The sequence below is a fragment of the Falco rusticolus genome, chromosome 5 (genome assembly GCF_015220075.1).
Source record: "Falco rusticolus isolate bFalRus1 chromosome 5, bFalRus1.pri, whole genome shotgun sequence".
Lineage (NCBI taxonomy): Eukaryota > Metazoa > Chordata > Aves > Falconiformes > Falconidae > Falco > Falco rusticolus.
In genome coordinates, this window is record NC_051191.1 from 58537542 (window position 1) to 58560848 (window position 23307).

Consider the following 23307-nt stretch of genomic DNA (forward strand, 5'->3'; position numbering starts at 1 on the left):
GACCACTCCTTCCCAAAGGAGCCTCTTTGAAATGTAAAATGGAGAGAGGAGGGAGAAAAGATTTTAGTGCCTAACATTAAATTACATACTGCAAAGCATGAAGGATCTGTCTGGGAACAACAGGCTATGTGAAAGCCAGCTATATAGTGTTCAGAGAGCTTGGGGTTTTTTTCCTGTGAGCTATGCTTGCAACTTCCCCTCCGACCTCATTGATAATAACATCTGGATCTACCCACCCACAGTTCTCTATGGAAGGGAGCTAGTGCAACAGGAGAAAGAGGGTTTTCTTTCCTCCTTGCTCTGTTTTGAGGATAGCTTGCATCTGTGCCTGACTGGAAGGACAGACCTCATGTATAATGGTCAAGAAACATTTCCTCTCCTAACTTCATTATGTCCATGTTCATACACAAAACTGGGAATTCTTCAGTTCCAAATCTTCTGGGAACATACAGTGGGGAAAGAACAGATAGAAATGGAAGCAATGTTTTTTCTTTCCATGGATGGACAATGCTGCATCCACCTCAGTAAAAGGGTTAATTTTATCCGTGAAAAAAAGTGTGTTAGAGCCTCTTAATGTCAGAAATAGACCAAAACAGAGTAAGTGCATGCTGCAGAGTACATCATCCTTTCAATTACTGCTGTTGATGAGATAAGAAATAATACATATTGGGGGGAGGGGTGTGGGGGAGATTGAACATACATTGCTTGTATCTTGAGGGCAGAGCACCTTAGAAATAAATGTAAGGAGTTAGCTTTCTCTGGACATTTAATTTCACTCCTGTTGGGAGTGCTTAGTTTACAATTAAATCTGTGATGAGAAAGCGTGTGTGTGGGTGTCTGTATGTATGTACAGCACAAAGCCTATAGTTAGTACACAGAACTAAATGTTTTGTTCTGGAGTCCCAAAGGTACACAGCCTCTCAACTCTCGTCAATTTCAGCAGGTGTGAGACTTTTCAAAGACCTGGATTCATACAGCAAATATTTCACCACAGGCTTGGGACCACTTATTTCATTCTGCTTATGATGCAGTAGAAACTTGGAAACCAGCTCTGCATCTATTCATTAGCTGCGGCATGCGCCCCTTTTATTAGTGCCTTTTGTGGCAATAGCTGTGATGTCCAAAGTGCTAAGCCTTTAAACTACAATTCCCTGCAGCAGATGTAGTAGAAGCAGATATCCATGGAAGTGAGTCAAAATGCTCAAAGGCCGAGTTCCAACCTAATCAGTGACAGCTCCTGCCACAGGATGATAGGCTTTGGCTCCTTCTTTGGTGGTTCGAGGCTTGGAGGGAGGCTAGGTTTCCTGGGGAAGTTGTGCTGCAATTTATATTCCCTGCTTCGTATTCACTCTCATTTCTCATCTCTTAGAGGGCTTTCAAGGAGAAGGAGACACTGTTATTCTCATGGCCTAGCTCTGCCTCCTCAAAGACGTCATGGCTAAACCCACGTGGTGTGACTGCCAGCCTCAGTCCTATGTTAACAGCAGCAAACTCATTCTTAACTCAGCAGGTGATCCTTAAACATGAACTTTAAAGCTGCATGGGTGGGTAAGTGTTGCAAGAAACCAGAGGGGCTCAGCCAGATCTTTGTATAGGAGAAACTGCCAAGATGTTTTGGGTATTTTTTCTTTGCTATTTTATTTAACTCTCATCCTCTACAGCAGATTGACTGGTGTCAGAGCTGGCCAAGTGCAGGGTTTCTCTGCTTGAACAAGAGCCTGGTGGGATACCATGGAGGGCTAAGAATTCTGGATAGTAAAGGTTTGGCTACAAATTCCTAAGTAAACCAAGGCTCATATCATCAGAGTTTTTCCCTGATAGGCTGTTCTCATTGGGGTGAACTGGAGCAAATGGACAAAAGAGCAAAAGTGGCGCTAGGTATGCACTCTGTGGAGGCAGAGTGGTGTCCTTGTGGTGTGTCCTGACCATGTAACAAATGATATCTCTCAAGGGTCCACACTGGGACAAATACTATTCAGTATTAATGGCATAGATAGTGGGATTGAGTACATCCTCAGCAAGTCTGTAGATGACACCAAGCTGAGTGGTACAGTTGATACACTAGTGGGAAGGGATGTCATCCAGAGGGACCTTGAGAAGTGGGCCCATGTGAAACTCACAAAGTTCAGCAAGGCCAAGTACAAGATCCTGTACCTGAGTTGGGGCAATCCCCAATGTCAGTACAGAGTGATGAATTGACTGAGCACCACATTCAGAGAAGGACTTGAGAATACTGGTGGATGCAAAACTGGACATGAGCTGGCAATGTGCGCTCACAGCCCAGAAAGCCAACTGTATCCTGGGCTGCATCAAAAGAAGCATGGCCAGCAGGTCAAGGGAGTTCTTCTCTACTCTCTCATGAGATCCCACCTGGAGTACTCTGTCCAGCTCTGGGGTCCCCAGTACAAGAAAGACATGGACCTGTTAGAATGGGTCCAGAGGAGGACCATGAAGATGATCAGAGGGCTGGAACACCTTTCCGATGAAGAAAGGTTGAAAGAGTTGGGATTGTTCAGCCTGGAGAAGAGACAGCTCCGCGGAGAACTTATTGCAGCTTTTCAATGCATAAAGGGGGCTTATAAGAAAGATGGAGGATGACTTTTTGTCAGGGTCTGTAGTGACAAGATAAGGGGAAGCAGTTTTAAACTGAAGGAGGGCAGATTTATATTGGATGTAAGGAAGAAATTCTTGACAATGAGGGTAGTGAGACACTGGAACAGGTCGCCTAGAGAAGTTGTGGATGCCCCAACCTTGGAAGTGTTCAAGATCAGGTTAGATGAGGCTTTGAGCAACCTGATCTAGTGGAAGATGTCCCTGTTCAGGGCAGGGGGATTGGACTAGATGATCTTTAAAAGTCCCTTCCAACACAAACCATTCTATGATTCTATGTGTCTTTTTCCCTACTGGCTTGTTATTCTGCTTTTCCACTCTGTCTATCTCAGCAGTGCCTGGATGAATGAAATGATCTCACCCTCAAACAGGAAGCAAGAAATGAAGTATTTAAGTACCATACACAGTACTATAAGGTACTGTAGCATCATGGCTGCAGCCTTGTTCCTGTAGGCGACATACTTACATGGAAGTTATAAGAACAAAAGCAATTTATGCTTGTTCAGAAGAAATTTCTGAAAGGCACATCTACCTCATGAAGGAAACGTGGCTGAGAATCAATTCTTTAAGTCCCTAGTTTATGCACAGCAATAGCAGGGTATTTTTGTTTGGAAGAGGTGTGGGCCCCATAGAGGAGAACAGCCACTTTTTCTCCCAAAGTAGGTCCTGTATCTGGGTTTTGCTAGTCCAAAAGGGCTTCTGCTGTGTTTTACCAAGCTTTTTGAGGCTAATTCAGGAGACATGAACTACTGTCAGATTGATATAACTAGACTAAAGAGCCATCTAGACTAACCAGGGACAGTTTTTTCCCTTGCAGCCATGTTGGTGCATGTCATGCTCAGCTAGGTGGTTGTAGAGGGGACCATGCAGTTCACAAACAAATGGTGAACATCATGGGAGGCTCAGAGGGGAAGGATGAGATCACGTGATACCAAGTTTTGCTCCATTCTCAAGTTGTAGACCATTGTCTCCAGAGAAAATTCGTTTTTATGGAGTAATTAATGCAAACTGCCAGTACAACTTAACTAGTTGCCATGACGTCACTTGTTTGGTTGGTTGTTTTTTTTTTTTCCCTGAAATATGTCTGTATAACTGGGATTTGTGACAGAGATAGGACTGGGAAACATATTTTCCCACCTGGACTGCAGGAAAAATTATGAATGATGTACCAAACACTGAAGTAGCAGTTTGAGTCACACCTGGTACCACAGCATGGCTGACTCAAGAAGCAGTCCTCTGGAGAACTGAGCAAGGAAAAATGAAAAAAAAACAAAAAACAAACCAACCAGCTTTAACTATCCGTGACTAGTTCTAATTCTTCTTTCTTCTCTTCATTTCCTTGGGATCTTGCATTACTGGAAGAGATATTGTTTAGTCCAAGCATGAGGGACTTCTTCCGCCCAACCCCCCAGTAAATCCTAAAGTTCTTTTTGAACCAAGACAGGTATTAAGCTGGGACTTCTGGTTCAGACTTTTTCTCCCACTCAGGTAACTGTTACTGCCCAATGTCCCAGGTGTGAAAGAGCTGCTCACACAGCGCTGTCTAGCCAGATGTTGGACATCTGGTTAGACAATGGAATGAAAACTGGGTTGGTGAGAAGGACATTCAGATCTTCAGGTTCAGCCTGCTTCTTGACCACAGAAATAGCAATGGGCTTTGCCAGTTCCACATTCGGATGACTGGCATCATCATTTCATTATACGGCATCTTTCCTAGCTTTCCACAAGACAGTTTGTCTGAAAAGAAAAAATGCCCTTTCTCAATGAAGAGCTTTTGATCTGTTTGAGATATTACCTTTATTACAACTGGTGAAGGGCTGACAATGTGTTTGGACAAAGCACAAGGCACCAAAGACAAATGGTCCATGCTCCACAGAGACCTAGACAACCTTGCTGAGCTGGCTTATTCTCGCCAGTGAGGGCTGAACCATGACCATTTCCCAATAAGGTAAAAGTGATCTGCTTCACTTGACATGAACGTGAAAAAATAAGATGAGCGTGACTGTCATTCCTTAAGCCATCTGTCTGTTTTGGGCTGGACATTCAGCTTTGCATTGACATAACTGTTACGGAAGACCACATGCAGTTCATGCAGTTTTGTAGAGCAGTTTCTAATGTTCCTCAAGAAAAGTGGGGTGTAAGTACAGCCTGCCTGAAATGCAGTTGGTGACTCCTGCCGTTTCGCTTCTAGGTGTAACCCATCCAGAAAAGGGCCATTCATTTCAACAAGGACAGGCTTTGGCTCATTTGCTTCCAAACACTATGTCCTGATTCACAAAGTAATGTGACATTATTTTGTTACAGGACCTCATATACTCAACACAGCTTTAAACTACAGAAGCAACACCAGTCAGACACAAAATACACTCAAACGGATCTGCTTGTTCTCCACACAGCTCCTCTGAGTGGTCATGAAAGACAACGCACAGTATCTGTAGGAATGGGCATCATGACACAAAGGACTTCAGAGAATGATTCAAGCAGGTAGAAGTTGTCAAGATAAGAGGCAGGTTGGCTTAGTTACAGAGCAGCTAGGGAAAAGAGATAAAGATGGCAACAAAATTTAATTCAGTTGCAGATAAAAAGAGGTATGACACCCTGAACATTACCTGAATTATGAGCTCAGCTCAAAGTTTATGGAGGGAAATTCTTTAGCCGTGCTGTATTGAAGGACAGACAAAATGACCTCAGATGTTACAGAAGATCTCTACTCTTTCTAAATTAAAAAACAAATCTGTTTTTCTAGTTTAAGATCAGAAGGGCATTACAGCACTTCTGATGACTGTCATTAGAGTTAACCTGGAGAGGACAGAGCACTGGATGCAGACAAAGCAAGAGGTGTGGAACAGCTCCTTACGTTTTCAAAACACGTGCATGACTATGGGATGTGGCAATTTCAAGGTACAGAAAAAGAAACAAAGAGATGTGATATTCCAAGGCTTGAGATTCATACCTAGTTTTGCCAGAGTGTATATGTATGTCTGTGTATCACTATCCACCACACACAGCCCAAGGCTTTCTATAAAGGATCTTACCAGGACTTGTCCAGGGCACGTTTGCACTGATGTCATAAAGAGCAGAAATAGAATGCTCAAAGGCTTCTTCTATGGGGAATTTTGGAGGAAATGTTGCAATTCCTTTCATTCTTTCAGATTTTAAGGAAAGGTTTTTATGTGAATTTGTGAAGGGGAAGGAGAAGCAACAGAAAGACAGCTCTTTTCTCTAGAGAGTACCACACCTGATGCCATGCCATATGGCAGCCTGTATTACAACATTGTGCTAGGAGAACTGTAAGTCTCTCAGAGGAGCTCAAACCCAGACTTGGATCCTAGTTTTATAGGAGGCTGCTCTATGGTCTAAGGTAGCCTTTTCTTTGACAGAAACAGCAGCACCACCTGGGAAGCCTATACGCAGGAGGGAATGTGCCTTCCCTAAAGAATTTGAAACAAATTTCTAAGGAGTCAGATGAAAGAAAACTGCATGCAAGAGCTTGTTTTCCATAGGTCTTTACCTCTCATGTTTATTTCAGAGTACACAAGCAATTCCTTTGCCAAATCTGACTTAACTACATTGTAGTCTTTGAAGAAAAGAACCAGGAAAAAATATCCAAAGAAGATAACTGCACTTGCAAGGCACACCAAAGATGCTGGGACAAATATGAATGTTGTGTGCAGGGTGCTGAGTTATACATATGATGTTGTGGTTGATATTGTAACACCAAACTTCCTTCTACTTAGTAGATAAGATGGGTTGGATTGCCACATTTGCAGTCAAGCCAAACAGCATTAAATCATTTTCTGGGAAAAGAAACTTTCCAGTGCAGGTGCTCTTACTCTTTCAACCTTGAGTCCAATGACTATGGAGGTCAAGAACGATTCATTCAGAAATGAAGGTAACAGACCTTTCTTCCAGTTCTGCTGCTGCCCTACAGGACTGTGCTTGGCATAAAGTCTGAGAAATCATTCTCACAGTCTTCTCTTCCTGAGCTTTGGGATCCTCGTAGTTTCTCCGAATGTCAGCTGAGCACTCTGAGGTGAGCACAGAGGACAATACCTGCCTGATGGCTGCTCACAGGAACTTTTATTTTGCCTTCCCTCTTGCTTTGACCAGAATTCCCATGCTGGGCCATGGAAACCTTCCTGTAACACTGCCAAGGCAAGCTGCCCATAGACAAAGACCTTACCGCTATCTAATTTCCTGCTTGAGAATTTGCCCACCTGGCATATGTGGCAAAGGAGCAGTTACTCAGGCTTTTAGTTACCAGCGCACCACCAGGCTTCACAGTGGTTAAAAGCAGTTTTCCTTGAAGGGCATGAGGTTTAACAAACCGACATTTGCTAATTCAAACCATTTTTGTCAGAAATTTCCTCCCTGGACCAGGGACCCAGGGAAACCCTGGGGGGAGGAACACTGCCTGAGCGAGTGGCGCTGCCCCAGGAGCTGCCATGTTGACACCTGCCTCCTGGCTTGGGGTGCGCAGAGGATGAGGGGAAGGCCCCTCTGCGCCCAGAGTTACGTCTGGTATTGAGGTGCTTTATTTCAGGGGACCACCTTCAATTCAACCCAGCTGCGCTGGGGTCACAAGAAATTATTTAGCTGTCGGTAAAAAGATAGAAAGTCCCTCCTGAGCACTTCTGCTCCCTGCACACACACACCACACCCCCCCCCCCCCAATTCAATCCCTCAGTGCAGAAATTTGCATTTTGGTTGCACCCTGAGGGGAGGATGGCGTTGGGGCCTGGCCCTTCCCGCCTGCCTCGCACTGAGGGGGACAGCCACCGTCCGGGGAGGGGGACGAGGTGCGCGGCGCCTGCCTGGGGCGGGGAGGCCGCAGGGCCGGGGCCGGTCCCTGCCTGGGTGGACTGTCACTGGTGGGGAGGCGCCACAAGATGGCGTCCTGGCGCCTCGCCGCCCCCCCCAGCTGCCCCGGCGAGCAGCCATGGCCGCGGGTACCCGACGCGGCTCACCGCAGGTTTTTGTGGTGGTTTTTTGGGTTTTTTTTTGTTTGTTTGTTTGGTTTTTTAACATTTTTTTTTACCCCAGCCTCTCCCAGAGACAGTCTGGGGAGCTATGCAGTGGTCTCTGGGCGAGGGAGGAGGGGGCTGCGCAGCACTGTGGTGCGATCCCGGCTGCCGGTGGTGATGGGTGTGTGTAAGAGATGCTCTCTGGGCAGCCCCCGGCAGGGAAAACTGACATGCTGCCCCATTCCTCTGCTGCCCACACCCCTGCCGGCTGCCAAGCACAGCCGCAGATCCTCCCGCACACCAACCCCTGACAGAGCATCGCTGGCAAAACAGAAGCCCAGCAAGGATTTTAGGAGGCTGGGCAGAACAGAAGCCCAGCAAAGATTTTAGGAGGCTGGTTGACTTTTGGATAATGGTTTCCCACCGGTTTGCAGACTTCTAAATATTTCCGAGGTTATTGGCAGTGTGCTTTTCCCTTCCCTCTTGCAGTAATCACAAGGTTGGCCCCTGGACAGCTGGGGAGAGCACCCACAGTGAGCCGGGGTCAGCAGCTCTCATCCGTATTAAGCACGGTGAAGGTGAACCGAATCTCCCCTCTCCTGCTTCCAGTCCTCTGGCCCCTCCACCTGCACCGCTGGCCTCTCCTGTGTTTATGATTGCCCTGTACCAAAGGCTCATGTCTTGGGGGGTGAGGACCAAAGAAACATGAGAAGGTTGAAATCTTGGTGCCAAAACAGCTGGATAACTGCAGCCCAGCACTCCTGCAAAGCACACTTCTCCAGGAGGCTTTTCAGTTCCCACTGGAGGCCTGGAAAGGACAAGTACCCTCACCTCCATCCGATCCCAGCACTCGCTGAAGAACGGTAATCCTGAGCCACTGAAGATGGACAAGCCCAGAAGAAAGATGTGGCACCCAAGCAACCAGACCTGCCTAGTATGTACCTGATCCAAGCAGCTTCCCCTTCCTCTCTCCATGTATCCCGCTGTCTTCACTACCTCCAAGGAATGATTATACATGAGGTATGCAGGGGCCTCTGCTAGGAAGAAGGACCTTTGTGAACCCTCGGCCTTTTTCCTCAATTAAAGGTCATTTATTTGATGCCAGGACTGTTGGATGTACTTTCTCAGGGGTATAAACTAGATCATTGATCATCGCACTAATCTCTTCTCATCTTAAAACTTGTCACGTCTTTTTATCATCCTTAAGAGTGCTTGAAAGCTCATAGGGCCTGGTTTGGGGTTTTCTGAGCCTCTGCTGATTCCCTTAAAAACAAATCTTAGATCCATTGAATTACAATGTCATGAAAGGCTTTGGGGCAAAAGATGGAGTGGAAAATGTGATAGCTGTTCTGTGATTAAAAATCCAAAAACAAATAGCAGACAATGTTCTTTCTGCATAGGGGGTTTGGAGTATACTAACTCAGTTAAAAATAAACCAACCCTAAACTGACTGACATGAAAAGTCAGGTTTTTTTTAAAAAAAGGAAAGCTTATAAACTGCAGGAAACAAAATGATTTTTGGAAACATATTTTCCCTTAATTGGACATCTATTTCTAGATGGAGTCATTTGTGTATGGAATCCAGCCGTATGGCTTTTGTTTGACAGTGAAATGATCAGTTCCTCAAAGTGTGAACATCACGTGGAGAACGCCATCACTGCCTTAAAAAGGACTCCTGCCCTAGCAGGGCTTTGTCAGCACTGTCAGAGGGTGCAGAACCAAGCTGTGTTGTAATCCCTAATTGTATGTCATCACATAATGGCCTTTTAATGGTAAGGATGGCTTTGTGGGTTGTAGTTAGAACCCCAGGGGAGGGGGGGTGGACTCCCATGTGCTAGGTGCTGCGAAGGGCTGGTATAGCACAGGTATAGCACAGGATCTGTTGCTCTTACAGGCCCTGCAGGAAAGGCAAGTGGAGTTGGATCTGGGTATAGGCAGGACAGACTGTTGCAAGGCAGCCTTGCTCCTGCAGCTGACCTTGCCTCCACTAGGACCCCTGAGGCTGCCCGGGGCTCCTGACAGACTTCAGTGTGGGAGACAATGACTAATGCTGGGAAGAGCAGCTGCTGCCCCCAGTACTTTCTTTCCCCTGAATGACTGCAGGAGCATCTACCCTTACCCTTAAGGCGTCTCTCCCAGCCCTCCATCTCCTTTTACGTCCTCTCTCCTTAACTCTTCCCACAGCAAAACTGACCTGTCCAGGCTCCTCATCGAACAAGCATCAAAGCTCATGAGACTCTAATTATGTAGCTGTTTTAAAAGCCCAGTCTAACGAGATCGCAAGTTTCTCCCGTTCTCTTCCTCCTCTCTGATCTCACTGCCATCAGTGGAAGTGATGGGTGCTCAGCATCAGGCACGCGCAGTTGTCTGACTTCCAGGATGGATATTTGGGCTCACCATACCCCTTTGCAAGCATTCTTAAGCCTCACAGTGCCTATCATCTCAGCAGTATTAGCAGCCTAGTTCTGCAGAAGGTGGAACTCATACCATACATTTAAATCTCTGTCCCACTGCAGACAGGGCTTTACCTCCTTTTGCTCCAAAAGTCCTGACTCCAAATGCACTGAATTAAACACTAAGCAATGCAGATACTTTGGTTACACCCCCGTCTGAGGCATAAATTTCTGTTTATCTTCAACCAGATTTAATTTGGGACACTCCAACCCCCCTCCCAACTCCATAATATCCAAATTAACCTTTCACAGGATGGTGACCACAGCTGCCATTCCTAGACATGCTCAAGCTTTGGAGAGATTCCACGTAGCTCAGTGTAATTTCTTAGCTACTGCATGTCACCTCTACTTAGCCCAACCTTTAGCAACAACACTGCAGAGTCTCCTGGGCTCTTGCCATGTGGAGCTCATCCCATAAAGACAATCTAGCTATCTCTGGCAGATGGATATTGATCACCTGCCTTCACAGACACCCTCCACAAGTAGCATAATTTCCTGGTATATTCCCCAACACCCACCCTGAACCATTTCATTGTCAAGACATCACACAGTGCTTCTAAAAGTCAACCTGCCTTCTTTCTTCCCCTCTAGCAAACTAGACCATTTATTTTTTTACAAGAAATAAAAGCAGCCGTGAGTCCTGCAAGGGAAAGATGTTTTCCTCTCCTCCCTCCTCCACCTACATGGCATGAATCTTAGACTGCATTTCACAGGTTTGATTTGAAGTCAGTTTCTTACTGCTGGCAGAATCTGCCTCTGCGCCCTCTCTGCTCATTTGGTGAGTGACACTAATCAGTGGTGTGGGAGGTAGGGACAATATCAAGCACTGAGGTGATTGACAAGCCTCACTCAGAATGTACATGTACCCTAATAGGTATTGTGAGGGTGAAATAGAGTGGATCTATCAATCTCTTTGTATCATTGCCTATTGCTGGCACAGTTCTTGAAATTAATGTTTCACTGAGTGGAGAAGAATAAACAAACCAAGTTTTCCCCCCAAAAGCCCTATTTGGTGAAGATTTTAGGGTTTGAGGTTTTTACCCCTGTTAAATGAGCAAATGCCTCCATATTAATCACAATATGTAATCAACATGAAAAATCAGGCCCTGCTGGGCAGGGGAAGATACTTTGAATTATCTCAGCAGGAGAGCTGGCACTAATTTACTGCTGTTGTGCTCCAAGTACTTCTGATGCAAAAGATGAATGGAGCTGAAGGTTTGTAACTTCATTTAGGCTTTTTGTATAACATCAACAGGGCCATGTAAATTGGCATGAGACCCTTGAAGCATGGTTAGAGTCAGCAACTTAGTCCTGTATGATCTTCCCTCATGCCTCATTTTCTTTTCTTTTTGAGCAGTCTTCCTTCCTTCTTCGCCACCACATATTTATTTTGCCACTCCAGAGACCTAGATGTAGAAATGTATTGCTGTTTCAGTGCCTTCCAAAAGGGTGAGTTTCATGCCTGTTTTAGTTTATTTCCATGAGTTTGCTGGTGGGCCATTTTGTAAACAGAGCTGAAGGAAGCAGCCACAGCTCTGTTTATTGAAGAGATGTAAAGGATGATGTTGTTTCACACTACAAGCAGGTTACATCAGAAATATTTCCAAACCTTGTAACCTTTTCTACCCTGCTCCTTGAATGGTACTGTAGGCTACAGCTGTACTAGAAAATTAAATGTAGGATCTTTCTCTGGCACTGAAACCAACTAGAATGGAAAGGTCTGCATTCACTTCATTAAACCTCATTACCCTCCAGAAGTGGGTGGCTGCCTGCAGACTCCTTATGAAGAATTGTTCCTGGCTTGGGCTAAATCAAAGACTTGTGGAAGGTTTTGTCTTAGAGGACTCCTGGACTCCTCCCTGGTCCTGGTCAAAACTGTGACAGGGAATGTACAATTTAACAGACTGGTTGATTCAGTTCTACAGTCTGGGAACATGCCCTGGAACAATTTGATTTATTCATATAGTCATGGCCAATATGCCTCTTGCCTTTAAGCATTTGATTTTGTAAACCCTCTAACACAACTGCCACCTCAAAGCCCTTTCTTCTGTGTTGGGGTCAGAGGCAACAGTGGACCAGAGAAGGGAAAATGGAGACAGTGTAAGCCCTGCTGGAGGGGATCAAAAACCAGCAGCAGGTGGGAATCTCCCATAGAGTATCTCCCTCTCTGCAGGGCAGAGGCTCATGTTGCTCCACCTCCTAGCAGGAGAACACCAGAGACTAATTGACCAAGTGGGAAACCCTCCCAGCTTTCTGGTGGCTTCTGTTCTTCAGTCTCCCCCATCTGAATGTGCATTTACTGTTTCTGTGAGGAGACTGGAGCTGGGAAGCTGCACTCCCCAGGCTGGGGGAAGAAGTCAAAACTTGTAGCCAAGGATGAGACCTGTGCTTCCGACAGGTAAGTTGTCACTGTAAGTAACCACTGTTCAGCTTCTTAAGTTTTCTGGTCAGATGTAAAAGAGCAAGTCTTTGGGGTATTTGTTTCCAGTGTCTTTGGTTAAGACTCAAGATCAACACCTCCAGCTCTTCGATCTTTCATCAGATTACTTGCTAGCGTGGGCTCACCCTGGCAATGTGTGCTCACAGCTAATTTGGAGACACAGGCATCTGTGACACCTCACATGGGCTGGTGCTTTCACACTGACCCAGCAAGTCCTAGGTCATTGGTGCCCAACTACTAGTGCTGGCCTGATGTCAAACCCCAGACCCTAGCAATAGTACTACTGGTCAGTTAGTTAAAGGGGATGCCTGACATACTCTTATCCTTAGACATTTTCTTGTTCATCTGAGTTTGCTTCCCAAGGTCTCCTGTTTTCTTCAGAATTACTTCTGCTTGAGTTGAAACGGAAGGCTTTTTTTCGTTTTCTTTTCCTGTCTCCTTCTGAGAAAGAGAGTGAAGCCTGCAGACAGCCAGAGCCCAAGCTCAGGAGTGCAGCACTGGAATGCCTCTCCTGGGTCAGGGTGTCCATTTCCTGAGTGCAACAGCCTATCATGTCACACAAGCTCCTTCATAATGCGTCAAACGAATCTTTAAAAATAGTCAGGCCGCTTGTCTTTGGCCTCTGGAGCAGAGGCAGAAAATGAAACTTTTAAAACTATCCCAAAGAAACATTTCCTGTCCACAGGACATACTTTACCCGATGTTTTCTCTGTTTGCTTAATTTTTCCCAGTTCCTGCACACTTTTTTGTGCATTCTTTTCTCTGCCCCTTCCAGGCTTCAGAAAGTAAATTCACTCTATCTGGTTTGGGGGATCCTGGAGATTGACTCTTGCCACCTCTTGCCCTGACCTTTTTCAATATACTCAGCTGCTCCCTGCCTGCCTCTCCTGGCAAACAAGCAGGCAGTACATCTTGCTAAATGCCCACATTTACCTGGAGTCATGCCAAGGCATGGGCCACTGATGTTTCCTGTAGCAGCAGACAACTTGGACCAGTTATTATGCATCAGGCCTCTGTGAGGTTGCTGCCTTGCTGGCATGGTGTCAAAGACCAGTGTGTCCCTAAAGTTACCCTGCTAGCTTGTTAGTGTGGTGCCAATATACTCTGGTCTCTCTGAGGCTACTGACTCCAAGCACTGGGCTCAGCCATGCTTTTTTGTAAGCACCCCAGGATCAAGCTGTTTGAACATGGCACAGTTTATTCAGTAAGCTTGCATAACTGGCCTTGCATAGCACTGCAAAGCTTCCAGAGTGCTCTCTTTTTGACTTCTCACTTCTGAAGTTAAAGTAATTTTGGCTGACTGTATACTTATTTCTGGGAAGATCTGTGGCTATGTCCCACAACAGACTTGTTGGAGCATGCCATGCATCTGTTGGAGCATACCAGTCCCTTTTTAGGGTATTCACCCAGGTTTCCTTTCTCTGCAGACCAAAACAGTGTGTCTTGTCTGGTATGGGACAGAGACAGGCTAAGCACTGTGGCATGGAAATTCAGAAAGACTCCTGTAACCTAGGCTTACTCTTTACAGTGCAGTTTCTAATGCTTTTTCTGGCTCCAGTGCTTACTTGTGTGAAGAAGGACAAGCCAGGGGAAGAACCTCAGTTCTGGCAGTTGTTTGTCCCTCTCTGTATTGCTGTCGTGGCATGAAATGACATCTGATCGCTTTGTGAGATGGGACACAACATGTTGCAGAGAAGACTCACCGTGCCATGTGTGTGAAAAGCCCTTGTCTCCTCAGCCATCTCCCTAAAAGTGCCAGAAGGGAACAGGCTCTGGAAACTACACCTGTGGAGACTCTGGTAGCAGGCTGGAGCAGGCATGCAAGGTCATGAACTAAAAGCTATCAAGCAGGCACTGATGTGGCACTGCGGTTCACAACAACATGCAGGTGGTGAGGACAGTCAGAGCACAAGGGCTGACATGCAACATGGGGAATACCTGGCAGTGTAGACACAGCTCAACAGAGACATTTTGGTTTCCTTTTGATTCTGGCTAGAGCAGAAAAAAGAGGAAGCTTTTGCCTGAAGTTTAGGAGGGCTAGACATAGCTGGTGCTGTCTTTCCCTGACTGGACTTTTTGTGAAAAGCTGGAGGGGAATAGAAGAGGACAGGACCCTTCTAGAGAAGAATAATGGCTGACACAAGACTTGGAGGTAATTTAGAGATAATTTTCTCACTCACTTGGTAATGCTGTTCTTCCTACTGCCTCCAAGTCCTGGAGCACACCACATACCTCTAGTCAAAAACAAACTGGATCTTTTATGTGTTCTTGCTTCAGATTCTTCTTTAGCTGGTGAGGGAAAAGATAGAGGTAGGGAACACAGACCCCCAAACCCATGTGAGAGCACACCTGACAGATTATATTTGGGCCTCCAGTGTCTCTTTTGCTTTAATTCCTGGTTGACAAAAGATACCATGGGAAAAAAATGCAAAAAACAACATTTCACTTTGGAGTATATTCCTTTTCTCAGTTCTTTTAAGAAACAACAAGCTTCTCTTTTTTTTTTTCTAATGTAAATGAGTGGAAAAGCAGAAGGGCCTCTCAGACAGTTCTTGTTTTACTAAAAAAACCTTTACTACTGAAGCGCCTCTCATGCAAAATCACTTATCTTTTCAGTTTTCTCTTTCAGTGGAAATTTGGTTCAGAACAATGTTTCCTCCTGATAAATCTCAGTCCTCAAATGCACCCTTTTCACGCAACTAATTTGGATAAAGTTGAAAAAGTGCTTAAGTGAGCCTAAGCTCATCACATTTTCAAAAGTCAATTCAGAGTCTAAAGTCTCATAGAAAATCAGCAAAACTCAAGGCCCCTTAATTAATGAGGTACTTTGAGACTTCTTTTCCTTGACAGAATTCTTGTCTGAAAAGAGAAAATGCATTGGAGATGTGTCAAGTCCCAAGAAAAAACGATAGAAAACATACCTACGTCTTTTTACACCAAGGGCATTCACTTCTTAAGCATCTGCTTGCTGTCCAGTGCAGTAAAGTGTCCTGCTGCTGCTGGAGTGCTCTCTGTCAGCTGGATTCCGTATCATCTGGAAGGGTTTTACCATCCATCTGAGGGTAGATCTCTCTCTGATGTTCATGCTGTAGAGGGAGGAAACGAAGTTTTAGGATACTGTGATTATGCCAAAGCCTATACCAGACATATTCCTCTCTGGGAGATCAAGGGCAAATAACAGCTCTTGTGTGAGCTACAGCAGTACAAAGGGGCCACTAAGGAGGATTTCAGTCCTCTCCATGCTTTTTCAGAGCTTTCAAGTTCCATGAGTGGCTAAAAATGCCTTCTGTTCCATCAATTTGTATTTCAGAGGTGGGTAGACACCTTGGTCCTAGCAGTATATGAGACATTTCTTTCCCCTGAGAGCTATGGGAGGTCCTGGCGTGGCTCACAGGCAAAAGAAGAGTAGACATCCCTGAGGCATCACCTGGCCACTAAAGGAAAACGGCAGTCATCAGGCCTTTGCCATGACTTGGCAATGCCAGCACAGCTGCCTCACTTCCTCACCTTGCGCACATTCAGGTTTTGCGACAGCCATACGTAAGGAGGCTCCACTGCCTGTCACAGGACACAGCTTGGAATTAGGTCTACTGGAATTAGGAACTACCATCAGCCACAGCTGGCTTGGGGCTTGCACAACCACAAGGCCACCAACATGGCACAAAGATGCTCTGTCTACTGAAGAGATCTCCTTGGCAAGACTGCTAGGAACCACTGCAAGGAACCAGTGCAAGAATAATAAGGAATTCACCCATCCCATGAGCATTTTGGAAACAGTGTATAATCCTTCCACCTGCTTTCTCTGTTTCAGTAAGTCCAGTTGAAGGAAAAGCACTACTAAATGATACCAAGTTTTGGTGCTGCTACTATCACAATGTAGTAGTTACAAGGTCTCTACAGACATAATTAGCTTTCAAATGTTAATCAGGAAAGTGGAGGGTTAATATTGCATACAGCAGCTTCTTCTCACTTTAGGTTACAGAGAGGATGCTGGTAGAAAACAGGTAGATAGCCATCACAGGGTAAAACAGATGCTGTGAGGCACAGGGTGCATAAGGCAGACATCACTAATGACTAAGATTCTGCCCTAGCCTCTGTGTACATTGAGACCTTCTATTTGTTGTGCATTTGTATATTGTCTGTTATAATTGGGTCCTGGTCTGCGGGCAGGGCTCCATAAGACAAATAAATACCACCATGACTAATGGCAGACCTTGTGTAACTGCCCCAAACTCAACAGAAGTTGCAAGCAGTCTGAGTCAGTGCCATTGTGTAAAGGGATAATTTCTGCTTTGGCTGTGTGGTGGCCAGCTGGAATTGTTCTCTCTAATAATTGCCAATCTGGATTTCTCCCAGATGGCAGCATCTCATAAAGAGCATCTGAGATGAGCTCCAGTCCGCTCTTTAATAAGGCTCCATGAGAGAGCTGTTCATCCCTGTCACCCCTTATCCATTGCCTCAGGCAAGTCTCCTGTCAATGTGCAGAACAAGTCATTGCTCTGTGTTTATTTTTCCTTTTCATTTTATTTCTTTTTAGAAACTTGAATTTATTACCTTGGCAATGAGCCACCCAGCAAGGAACAAACTGTTTTGTGACAGAAGAGATGAGACATTCTGCCTTGGACCAGCTAAAAGCAATACCACTGATCTTCCCTATGCCATCCTAACCCCCCAGGTTGTGTTTAACAAGGTTGTGTTTCCCTGAGGCACTCATTTCTACAGCAAGGAGAGGGTGAAAGGAAAGGTTATGCTGTGCATTCACCCGAGGGTCCCTGAGTGTAAACCTTTCTGCAGCACGCTACTGTTTAGCACACAGGTACGTAGTGATTGAAGGGCAGGGGATAGCCAGTGTGTAATTTTAATCCTGAGGCTTCTGGGACTTGACAGCTCAGCAGATGCTGTGGAGAACAAGACTGTAGGTAGCACAGAAATCAGGGATTATGCTAAATGTAATTGCTCTTCTTTGTAGCTGGCACTGCAGCAGCTCAGCTCCTGATTAAGGTGATACTTGTTTCTGGTGTGCCTCTTCACCTTTTAACATGTTTATCCATCATTGTGGTACCCAAGTGCCTCGCAATCTAGAAGGATTTTTTTCTCTCTCAGTTCTCCTGTGACTGCTATTGGCCCTCTGTCAATCAGGGATGGGAAACCAAGATGCTGATTTATGTAAAGAGTTTGGAAACTGGTGGGGCTGTTCCTAGAGTCTGTTAGGTCTCTGACCTGAAGAGTAAGACAGAAACCCATAGTACCTATCACAAAGCTATTTTAAATAGCCAACAGAGGTTGTATCCCTTTACACAATGGCACTGACTCAGACTGCTTGCAACTTCTGTTGAGTTTGGGGCAGTTACACAAGGTCTGTCATTAGTCATGGTGGTATTTATTTGTCTTATGGAGCTCTACCCATAGACCAGGACCCAGCTGAAGCTCCTGTGAGCTTTGCAAAGACATTGAGAAACTAGGTGGGATCTGTCACAGTCCTGATGTTAGTGGGGTCTGAAATGCAAGATCCAGCTCCGCTGCTGGGAGTGTCTTTCTTGTGTGTCTATGTTGCTTTGGTTCCCAGTCTTAACACAGCAAGACCACAAGTTCCAGTTTAAGACATTTGTGCATTTTCCAGATAAGGTCTCAATGTGTGAAAGAATTGTTTCTCGGAGCCAGAACTGCTCCCCCGCCCTGCCTTTCATTCACCACAACTGTAGAGGTTATTTTCCTTTTTTCTTGTTTTTTAAACATCAAAAATATGGACTCAAGATATATCGCTAAAACCAATCTGAAATATTCAGTGCTTTCATGTGTGAGTTGGTGTTCTATACTAACTGCTGAAAGCCAAATGCTTGTGAAAGGACACTGTTAAATAAATACAGTCCATCTGAAATCCCTCCTTCAAGAGCCTGGAGGGGAGCAATGGGGTAAAGAGAGGGAGGTTTTGCTTCCCTCTAAGTCAGAGTGATGTGAGGACACATATTCAAGCTGGATTTTTTTATTTATTTATATTATTTTACTTTAATACAAGATGTCCTGAAACACAGTGAACTCATCCCTCCTTTTCTTCATGATTAATCTGAACTAATCTTAGTTATCCATCTCAGCCAAAGCACAGGGCACGTTTGCATAAATCATTCATCAAATACTTCTGAACAATAAACAAATGCACAAGAAACTGTTCATGGACAATTCACCAAAGGAGCTGTTTGCTGCAAACAGTCCAGGGATCTTTGTGGAAATGCTCAGAAAAGCAGGGTCTGATGTAAGAAGTCCTGTTTGTATTGTTAGTGGTCTGACTAGAGGGGACCAGTGAACTACCAGCCCTCCAACTGAGGGGCCAGGAGCATGCAGTGAGACAGGCAGTCTGAGGAAATTTCTTTGAAGCAGACTTGGGATCAGGCTCCATCACAGAAACGAGTGTGGGGGATCAAAATAACCTGCTGGGTCAGCTAGTCTAGCCCACTGCCCACACCACGGTTACCCCTGTTGGCTATTTAGATTTCAGTGTTTTTCCCAGTGTTTTCCTAACGGGACTTTCATGACATCCCTTAGAAAATTTTCCAGTAGATTTCCCTGTCTTAAAGTCTTTTGCCTACAATTTCCTGCTTAATAGTCTTGCTCTCACTGAGAGATCCCAGTGTCCAACTCTAAAAGTGCTGTCTCAGTTGTCATCTCCACCTTTCAAACACATCTAGGGGTTTTCAGCCAGCCTCTCTCAGACTTTGTTTACCTACACGGCACAGAATTATCCCTTTCAGAGTTTTCTTAAGGCTTACTCAAGTCAATCTCTCTAGGATCATAAAATGTTTTTTTGTGGTGGTTCTTGGGCCCCTTCCAAACTGTCAGTAACTTTCCAGGAACACGATGCCTGGGATTTAAGGTGGTTCTTCATGCTGTAGATGGCCAGTGATGGTAGGGGTGAGGAAAGGTCTTTGGCTGATACTGTCATGAGAGCAAAGTGGAATGTTTCTCTGGAAAGTCTCAGGCTCTGACTGTACCAGATGGCAGCCTGTAAAGTCACAGGGAAGAAAGAAGCTGAGCAAGGCTCATCGCTAGTTCTAACCAAACCTGAGTACAGAAGTTGGGTTTATAGCAGCTTGTGATGTGTATTCCCCATGTCAGGTACGGTGCAAGGAGCAATGCCCCAATTTACAGTCACATCGTGGAAATTACTTTCTTATCTATGGTAGCATATCCATCCCACAGCTTTACCATACATATTCAGTAGTCTATGAGGGGGGTCTCACTAGTGGTCTTTGTTTCTCCATATAACAGAAACCAAATGGAGAAGAACCTCCTATGAGAACTCAGAGCTGAAAGATGGAGGGCAGAGCCACTGCTACTCAACTCCCCCCTGCAAATTCTCTGCTCTTTCTTAGTGCAGAGAAAAGGCTGTTGCTATAGAAACCAGTAGGGAAAATGTACATTATATCACGTTTTATATATTTTTCCAAGGAGACCCTTTAATCTGAGCCTGCCACCATTTAATTTTACAGAAACAGTAATGCTAATAAACCCCGTAAGAGTAATAGTGATTTAAAATCAAATGAAATCATCACCACTTACTTCAAAAACACCTCTGCCTGTAACCTTCTACCCTTGACATGACACTGGGACAAGGCTAGCAAGGCAGCCCACAATATAGTACATGACAAGAGGGTAAATCTAAGGCAGCAAAAAGTGTGATGGGAGGTGGGGGGTAAGCCTTACACAGTGGTAAGTGGTGATTAACATTTGAGGAAGAATAAAAAAGCTAAATAAAATGTCTTCAGATTTGACATGTGTAGGGAAGGATGAAACAGAGGTGAAAGCTACATTTTACAGCATACACTCCAGGCCTATCTTTTCTCTTTACCCACCCAACCTCCTATTTCCATCCTGCTTTTGTGAGCCCCTTTCTGAAGCTCTTTTCTGCTGCCCTATTAAGAATTATCTCACCAATTCCTACTTGCCTTTGTGATGATAATAACAAGCCCTTCACCCTCCTTCAGACCTATTGAACCCTGGGGTCTCAAGAAGACAACGCTTTTTGTGAGGCTGCATCATGGAAGCCTCTCTGTAGCATCAGGCTGGCCTGGTGGCAGCAGTCCTCCTGGGGATCCTTCAGAACAGAAACCTAATGTAGTCCTTTGGATGTCAAAACAGGCTTTCACTCTGCCCTTCCCACCCTCAATTTATTTTTTACTTAATTCACCATGACCACTATTTCCTTCCTGATTTGTACCAACCCTCTGGCTTAATTAGATTTTTGTCATTATTTATAGTAGCTCCTATAATGTGTTGACTTGTAATTTCTTCAGGACAAGGACTTTTTTGCTGTGTAGAGCAATGTACAAAATAAATCTCAGCCCTGTCTTTTTCCAGGGCTGTGACTGATCCTCAGTCAGGTATATGTCCCTGCTCATTGTCCTGAAAGTAAGTACATGAAAAACATCAGCAGGGCTTTGTATCACTAATGACAGGTTTTATATACTGCAATATAGGACAAGGCAACTATTGGAATAAAGCAACTTAATTACACTAGGTAAGACCAAGTAAAGGTATACCTGCTTGCAGCATCTTTGCTGGATGGATCCCTTCCTACAGGCTTGCTCTTAGTCCGGTGTGTTTTCATGACTTCTTGGGTTACAGTAAGCTCTGTGCAGGTCCCTTGAATCCCAAGGCGGAGGAAAAAAGTAGTTTCTCTTTCCATTACCTCTAAGACCTAGATGTAGGTCTGCTCTTTGCTCCTTTCAGGGTCTCACAATTTCTGCACACATGTAATAGAGCTTCCCATAAAGCCCTTCCCTGCCCTGTCTTACAGCCAGACACATTCAGCAGTTAGTAGAGAAGAAATAATTCCCCTTTCCTCTTCCTGCCTTACCTTATGCCCCCTGTGCAGGCAGGTAGCCTTGCTCTCTGTTTTCCAGTCCCAGCCTTTTCACAGAATATAATGGTTGCTAACTGTGAATAAACAACTGATACACATACTGCCTGGTTTAGGGGCTGTAAGCACTTCTAAAGCCCAAATAATATATGAATATTAATAGAATGACTGTCATGATATAATAAAAGAGAAAAAAAAAGTCCTCGAGAGCATGATAATCTAACTTCAAAAGCAATTACCATCAGTAACAAAATGCAGAGAGAAGACTGTGATTACTTTAATAAGATTACCTGCTTATTGCCATTTGTTTCTCCGGGTGACTGTAATGCTGCTTCACCTTCATTCCCAGCCAGCTTCTCAGATGCTTCTCACCCTGAACATTGGCAGACCAAGCTAGACTGTGAAGCTGGGGCTCACCGCCCTTCCCATGGAATCCAGAATGCCACCGTGAGCACCTGCTCTTGGTCTTCAGCTTCCTCACTCTTGTGCCCTTGTTGTCACTGCAATGTTGTTTTCCCATGCCCTATGGTTTCATATCCATGGTGAAAAAGGCAGGAATGGGAGGACATGGAAGGGGGAGGAAAGCTGGTGTCTTTGTGGAGGTGGAAGGACAGTAAGGAAAATAATTGTAAGGTCAGTGTTGCAAGACGGAGGAAGAGACCTGCAGATTATGAAGGCTCTTTAAAAATTCAGCTTTATCCAGCAGGCCAGGGAGAGCGGACATGGGCTCAGTAAGGCAGCACATGGTCTATAGTGCAAGGAGTTCTCCTTCAGCTTCCTGGAGCCCCTTAACCCAACAGATGGGCAGTGCTCATGACCTTCTTACTCCATCTTCAGTCCCCCGGCCTCATGCCCCTGTGGTACATGAGTCCCAGTACCTGATCACTGGTACATTCAGTAGTCATACACTTGGGTGGAAAGTCTATAGAGAGGTGGGCATGTGCTCAGGGGGCCCAAGACTCATACAGCTGAGAGGTGCAGATAGTAAGATGGAGAGACTGCTGAAAGCAACAGTGATGTCTCTGCAGAGACCATGTTATATCACACCAGGACTGAAAATACAGCTCTGTGCATAAAGGACAGAGTTGTTGTTCTCTTGTGTTGGAGGCAGCATGGGGAAAAGCAACTGTCTGCTTCTGCTTATGAGGATATCTGTATATATAAGTTCATGTTCAAACAGGTGGAAATATGTAAATCTAGACACAGTTGTATTCCAAACAGACAAATGTATAGCTCCTGGTGTCTGGAGGACATAAAAGCCCCTTCCAGAACTTACTGGAGATCTCATCAGGGCTCTCAACACACAACTTGCTTGCGTAGCTGCACCGGCACAACAAAAAGATAGGCCCTTCCTTATTATTCTTGGAGAAAGTAAAAAGGACCAGGACACAGCTAGTAAATAAAACAGATTTAATCATAAACCATGTACATATTTATAGATAGAGTGTGGTCTGAAAGGTGCTGCCCTGGCAACAGGAATAATAGAACAGTGTGTTTTGCCAGTCAATATACAGTACCAATGAAGGGTGGAGCTGATAAATGAATATAGGATTTTGAATCCCAGAGGCTATTTTTTACAGACAACCATCATTCTTGGTTTCCTGACAAAGTGTAGTCTGAACTAGCTCACAGCTCTGCCCAGAACACAGCAAGGCAGATACAGCCAAGAACAGAATTTGAGGGTGAGGGAGGGACAAGATATCTGAAGGCCGTTCTGAGGTATGTATAACATATATACTCTACTGTTGTGTGCAGCCTTGGGGCCATGCTTTGCCCACAGTTGTGTGCACACATCTCATTCCAGTCAGTGAGACTGGCAAGCTCACATCTGGGAGAATATATTGCACTTCGAGGGCGTACAGGAGCACATCGAACAACAAAGCCAGAAGCAGAACAGGGAGAGAGCTGGAGGCAAGGAAGCCTGGACTGGGCTGGCAAAGGGAAGAAGTGAATACATGGCTCCAGATTTATCTGGCTAGCCAGTTC

The 23307-nt window shown here is 45.1% G+C and overlaps 1 long non-coding RNA gene across 1 annotated transcript; it reads right to left on the reverse strand.

Moving 5' to 3' along the window:
* Positions 1 to 14945: 14945 nt before the first annotated feature.
* Positions 14946 to 21322, reverse strand: LOC119147955. Its single transcript, XR_005104248.1, has 2 exons — positions 21002 to 21322; positions 14946 to 15553 (listed from the first exon to the last, which is right to left on the reverse strand). It is a non-coding gene; the product is annotated as an uncharacterized LOC119147955 (long non-coding RNA).
* Positions 21323 to 23307: the final 1985 nt, after the last annotated feature.